The sequence below is a fragment of the Chamaea fasciata genome, unplaced genomic scaffold (assembly GCF_029207755.1).
Source record: "Chamaea fasciata isolate MVZ Bird 193981 ecotype frontalis unplaced genomic scaffold, bChaFas1.0.hap1 SCAF_3, whole genome shotgun sequence".
Lineage (NCBI taxonomy): Eukaryota > Metazoa > Chordata > Aves > Passeriformes > Sylviidae > Chamaea > Chamaea fasciata.
Window position 1 is genome coordinate 32,856,638 of NW_027094088.1, and position 6,253 is coordinate 32,862,890.

General features: G+C 46.8%; 1 long non-coding RNA gene across 1 annotated transcript; it reads right to left on the minus strand.

Annotated features, from left to right (window-relative positions):
- Positions 1 to 301: 301 nt before the first annotated feature.
- On the minus strand, positions 302 to 3,439 carry LOC136287656 (uncharacterized). Its single transcript, XR_010720238.1, has 3 exons — positions 1,849 to 3,439; positions 1,621 to 1,728; positions 302 to 1,004 (listed from the first exon to the last, which is right to left on the minus strand). It is a non-coding gene; the product is annotated as an uncharacterized lncRNA (long non-coding RNA).
- Positions 3,440 to 6,253: the final 2,814 nt, after the last annotated feature.

Below are 6,253 nucleotides of genomic sequence, written 5' to 3' on the forward strand. Positions count from 1 at the left end.
CAACCAAGACGTGATCTCCACACCAACACATGACCCAGAAAGTTTGCATGGGAGACTGGGTGAATTAGGAGGAAAAAAAAAGTCACTGAAGGACCAAGCCATGCAAAGTTACCAACAGTGGCTCCATCCCTGAGCTGCCAAGCAGTGGGCACAGGGGAAGCATTGTAAGGTAGGTGCTTGCCACCTGTCTCCTGGTATCGGAGGGACAGGCTGGAGAGCTGCATGGACCACTCTGCTCCAGCACAGCCTGCTCCTGGCTGAGCAGCACTGCACCTTACAGGGGCCAGGACCTGGTCAAGGAGGAGCAGGGAAATGCCGTCACTGGAGACGAACAGAGCCAGACTGCAGGGGAGATGGCAGTGGGTGAGGCTCAGCCTGCGTCGTGAGGGAATGCTGGGCTCCTTGTTAGCTCCACGTTTTCCTCTTCTCTCCCTGCTGGTGTGAGAAAACGCACGCTGCATTTGTTCGGCTGCCAGGAATATGGCAGCTCAAGCACCATCTTGTTAGCTTTGCTGTGTGTCTTTTCCCACAGCATTGCTTTAAATAATGAAGGGAGTCATGATCCACCAGCTGGATTAGACGTTATGAACTTATCTGGCTCAAATCCAATGGTGATATATTTGGCCTCATTATTTTATGCACAAATGCCACTAAACAGCACAAGGGTTTTTTTTTTTTCCTAAATACTCTTTTTCTTTTAGCACTGACATTTCTCTTATTTGCATTAAGATTTGCAATGAACAGTCTGTGCCAGACCAAATTTGTCAGATACTTCTGCTTTTATGGATGGTTTGTTCCAGGAAATCGGGGTTGGAATTGTATGCCCTGACCTCAGAGATAGGCCGGTGAGTACTCCCAGGATGAGGAACATCTCACTTCCTCCTGCTGTGGAAGAAATGGCGGGGGAAACTGGTGTCTGCATCATGGTGCCATGGCCAGGACATCAGTTCAGGAAAATTGAAAATGAGGTCCTCATGTGATGGGGCTTCTAGCAAGCATCTGAGCTGTAGAGGGAAGATAAAAACATTCAGCCTTCTTTATAAAGTACTCAGAGGCTTATAGGACATTTGTTAGATGTAGGTCTAGATGGAAGAGGTGGGAAGTGCTGTTGCACGAACCACACCCATGCTCTGGCTACTCCCAGCACAGGGACACAACCAGGCGTGCAGGGTGACAGATGCAGTGGGGCAGGGAAGCAGACATGCAAGACTTTCTATCCCCTATTCTGGGAATCAGCCCCACGTCACTGGGGAGACAGAGGCAGGGAAGGTTTTGCAAGGGACGACAACTGACTGCAAGCAAAAGCCAGAGATACGAGAAGATCAGAGGTCAGGGATGGATGAGAAATGCTTTGAGCACAGAAAGATTAGAGGGCAGAAGCCTTCACCATGGATGCTTTGAGCTTGCAGCAATACAGGTCCTACAGAGTCTGGTCGTACCTGAGAAGCATGGTATTGCTCCAGACCAGGCTCTTGCGTCCTTTGCTATTCTAGCAAAGTGAAATAAAAAATTCACAAAGAGATGCCAGCCACCTGGGATGTTAATGCTCATCAGCTTCAAAATGATGATTTCTTAGTGATAAAAGTTCACAAAACGAGGGTGTTGTGTGGGATGCTTTACCTAGCCATCCTGGCAAGATCACGCTGTGTTACAATTCAATTCAGCCTTCAGGCAATGCACTCCCGCTCTGCTTCCAGAGCCAGTCAATGTCTGCTCTGAGTATTTCATCTGACAATCCAGAGAGAATAGGAGATTAGAGAAGCAGAAATCCACAACATTTAGGTGAAAAAGGAGCCTTTTCCCCCACCTTTTGTTTTGTGTTTCATATAGTGTTAGTCCTGTGCATACCGTTGTGCTGAATCTGCTGTTTGAAGTAGCTTCTGAGAAGTCAAGACCAAGTTTATGGGAATCTGGAAAAGACATGAACACAATGAACCTGAAAAGCAAAATCAGGCTCTCCCCATTTTGTTTTTCGTTTAGCAGAGAAAGGGAAGAGAGTGCTCCATGTATTCAGCCATTCAAGTACCGTGTACTCGGATACCGTCTGGGTGAGCCGAAGCATCGCTCTGCAAATATTGACAGTCTCTTCATTTAAGCAAGAGCTCTCAGAGTCTAATTTTAAGTGCTCATTTTGTGTATTCCTCGATAAAACTCAAGCAATTAGGGCAAGAACAAGCCTGAGTGTGGTTGATATCTCCTCCAGACATTTCCATTCTGTACCACAAAGCACCTACTCGTGACACGGCTGCATCATTGCTATTGTCAGAACCAAGCCTCCTCCCCCAGCAGTTCAGCTCCTACATGGATGTTTTAGTCTCTCATGTGAAATGATTTAAGGTGAAACCTAGAAGTGCATTAAATTTTTCTTTTTTTTCCTTTTTTTTTTTTTTTTTCTTGTAATCTTTTGGTCTTTTGCATACTCTGGGACATTTTACAACCTCATTAAAATGCCTGCTGAACTAAAGATTTCTTCCCAAACTGGTTAGCGCTGTTCCCAGGCACTTCACAAACCAGAATGACACCTTTGGATCTTCTGAATTCACAGTGGAAAAATTCCCAGCTCTGGGACAACATGCAAAAACTGTTTGATTTCCTACAGTTTAATAACATTATTGGAAAACTCAGGGCAGGAAGGAGGTAATGCCTCTTTCTTGCAGTGTAGTCAGGAAGTGGGATTTAGGAAGCTGGAGTGTATTTCCACCTGCACACACCCACCCACCCACACATACACACACACACACACCCCCCACCTTGAATGTGCTCAGAATGTGGATGTTAGTCCTGCAAAAAAGAACCACTGGATGTTTAATGGCCACAGGTGGCCAGGATTTTGACTACACATTATTTACAGACAGTTCAATAAAAGAAAGACCAGCGAGCTTTCTCTGCTGGGACAGTCCCTAATCCCATGGCTCCTGACGTAAATCGCAGGCCATCTGTGCATTAGGATGGCCCTCTTCTCTTTTCCTGGGTTACAGAAATCAGATACAATAATTAGATCCTTTGAGCTGAAAGGACATAGGGCCATGCCTCCTCCTTAATGCAATGATACGAGGTGACAGACAGAGGTTTCAGCAGCATTTTAAACCCGCCAGATAATCAATACCGAGGCCGAGGAGGAATGGTGGGGTTTACAGCTGAACAGATAAGGTGTCGCATCACGTTTGACCTATTTCACAGCATAAGCATCACTTCTGCCCCAGTTGTCTTTTAAAAGATATCAGTGGATACTGCTACCACTGCAGAACCAGAGGTAAACATCACGGTCATCCAACAAGGTGTTTGAATGGGCTCCCTCAAGGGTTAAATTACCAATCCCCCAGTGCAATATTTTTGTAATATTTCTTCAACACTGAAAACAAAAACAAACAGTCCAATGGTTCAGTGGTTCAGGGCAGACTCTCAGCAGGCTTCTGCTTTCACATATCCACTGGTCCACCCAGTCAGCATCAAGTGTATTTAGGTCCCTCCCAGGCAGCTTCATCCCTGTGGAAGAATGGGGCATCGTCTCTCATTTCCACCCTCAAGCAGTCACTACAGACTATTGCCAAATTCAGGGCCCTGTCAAGCTGCCAGACTGGAGCAGGCAGGCCCAAAAATGTAGGAATACAATCATCCCAGTTCATCTTGTGAAATGAATCCTTGCTGCTGGGAAAACAAAGCTGTGCTGATCAGCAGGTGTTTGTGTGTGGGGGTCCTTCGCCAAAGAGGTATGTTGGCTCTCCTGTCCCAGCACCTATGGAAGGTCAGTCCCAAAAGCCATCTCATGCCACAAGGAAGAAGTTGCTAGGTTAGGACACTCCAGCCAATATCCTGCAAGTGTTGCACTGGAGGTATAAGGCCACTAGGTCAGTAAAGGTGCAGGCAATGAGGAGCTGGTCCAGGTTCCTCATATATAGGGGGAGAAGGCAAAAGCAGCCATGAGGATATTTTTCCAGGTTGCTTCGTTACCCAAATGGCTGACACTGATGACCGCCCCCAGTTTTTATGTTTCAATGTACAGAAATACACAGCTGATAGATGGTTCTTGTTCCTAATGAGGGCACAGATCTGCCTTGGGTGAAATCCAAGAGCTTGCAAGAGAAGGACCATCCCTGACACAGCACAAAGTGCTTTTCACCGCTGGGACTCCATGCACCAAGTAATTTCCTCTTTAGCAAGCTGATCTTACACTGTGCTTCCAGGGTCTGTTGCTGCAGGGTAAAGTCAGGGCCTGCACCAGGATTTTTAGAAACAGAGGCAGCAATTTGTATCCCTTCTTTAACAAACAAAGCCTGCATGCTAGATTGAAACACAAATTACGTGGCTTGAATCCTCATCTGGCACCTAATGAACTCATCTCCCAGTGCTACTGGCCAGAAAATAAGACATTTTGGATACACACTGCTTCACCTCTGTCTCTGATTCGTAGCCAGTGGGACTGGAAGTGCCTGAAGAGGTCTCTCAGCCTCTCTGAGGCCTCGCACATGAAGAGAGGTGAAGGTGGCAGGAGAACGCTCCCCTTGCTTTTAGGTTTGCACACCTTTCCACCCTGTTCTCCCATGCTGATTGGGCACTGCCATTCAGTGCACCTCAGTGCAGTTCAGGACATCTCATGTCCCCTAAACTCCATCCTGTCAATTTCAAAGTACACAAACATGTTTCAATCCCTGGATGGAGAAACTCATGGGAATTTCAGATTTAGTTTTAAATTAATTACAAATAAATGCGGCTGGGCAGATGAAATTCTGCAGGTTAGATCTGCAACTGCATGTCCTGCTCCTGGGTTATCTTGTACCTAATGTGCTCCCTTTAGCAATTTCTCCATTTTGTGCTGCAGAAGGCAGATATCTGCTGCTTCAGTGCCTGTAAATCTCCTTTCCTTCATGGCACCTGCTAACGCTGCTCCTGAGGTCCTGCAGGTCTGGGTTTCTGTTTTCTTCTCAGGTACCCATTCGGACCCAAAGGAACCGAACTGCAGGGACTGAACATCTTTGAGATCATCACCTTCATCAAACTGGCAGAAAGTTTGGGATTCCTCTGAAGGGAGCTAACAGGATGATTGTCTTGGCCTTATTTCCACATAAAACAAGGTTAAATAAAAGCCCCACAGATACAAATTTATGGAAGCCTCTTTCAGCCTTGGAAGAATCCTTTGCCTGTCATCCCCAATACAGCCAGCTGGTGCTCTCACCCTTCCTCTCCTCCTCACAGGAGTGTGCCAGACACTGAGACTATGACCTGAGTCTCTCAAAATCTAAAATAGTCTCAATGTTTAGACTTCCTTCCCAGCCACTGTGTGTCCGTGTCTCCCCAGGGGGACCATCATCTTATTTTACAGTAGCAGACTAGTTCAATCTGGTTTTCAAGTTGCTTCCAAATCCCAGGTCCTTTCCCCTTGCTGCCACAACCAGAAAGCCAGACAGGTTTCTCTGGGGTGGGAACTGACTTCTTGCACCCTCTGTTTGCTGCTGCTTCTGCCTCACTGATCCCCCTCCAGCATGGAGCTACTATCCTTGCATCTTTCCATTCTGTGATAAGGGCAGCATATGTCTGGATCACATATCTGGATCAAAGATCCAAGTTGTATCTTTAGGAATCACCAAGAAAAGAATACTCCTGATCCAGCCCATGTGCTGCCTCTCCACCCTGGTGCCAGAGTGTATGATCCGAACGAGGCGCCCACCTCACACTTCCCGAGGAGACTCTGCACCAAAGCCACGCTCCTGCACAAGAGCTGAGAGCTGCATAGGACTGCTCCTCTTCCTCCCTGGGAGGGTTAGATCCAGGCTGCCACCCTTGCTATTTCTTTCCTTGCTATTGCAGGCCAGCCCTTCCTGCAATAGTGGTGCTCGTCCCTGGCATTGTGGGGGGAGCCAGGGCAGCTCCAGGTGTGCTCAGGTGCCTGTCGGTGCCATGGATGCAGAGCTGTGGGATGTTCTGCCTGGGGGAGCCTCGGAGAGCAGTTTTCCCAGAGCCGCTGTTTATGTTAAACCACTTACTCTGTTATCTTCCAGAGGGAAATTATTTTTTTTTCCCCAGATGAAGAACATTAATGCTATTAAAATAATAAGAGATTTGGAGCATCCCTTTGTTTATAGAGTGACATGCCACAGTGACAGGCACAATGTACATAGCTAAACACTGAGGTAACCAAACACTTAGGCTGATGAAAAAACCCCAGCATTTTTCCCATTCCAAATTCTTTAGAGTAATCTGATTTGACCTCCAGCACAATGCATACTTTAATGATGCCTGAATAATGACTAGGCAA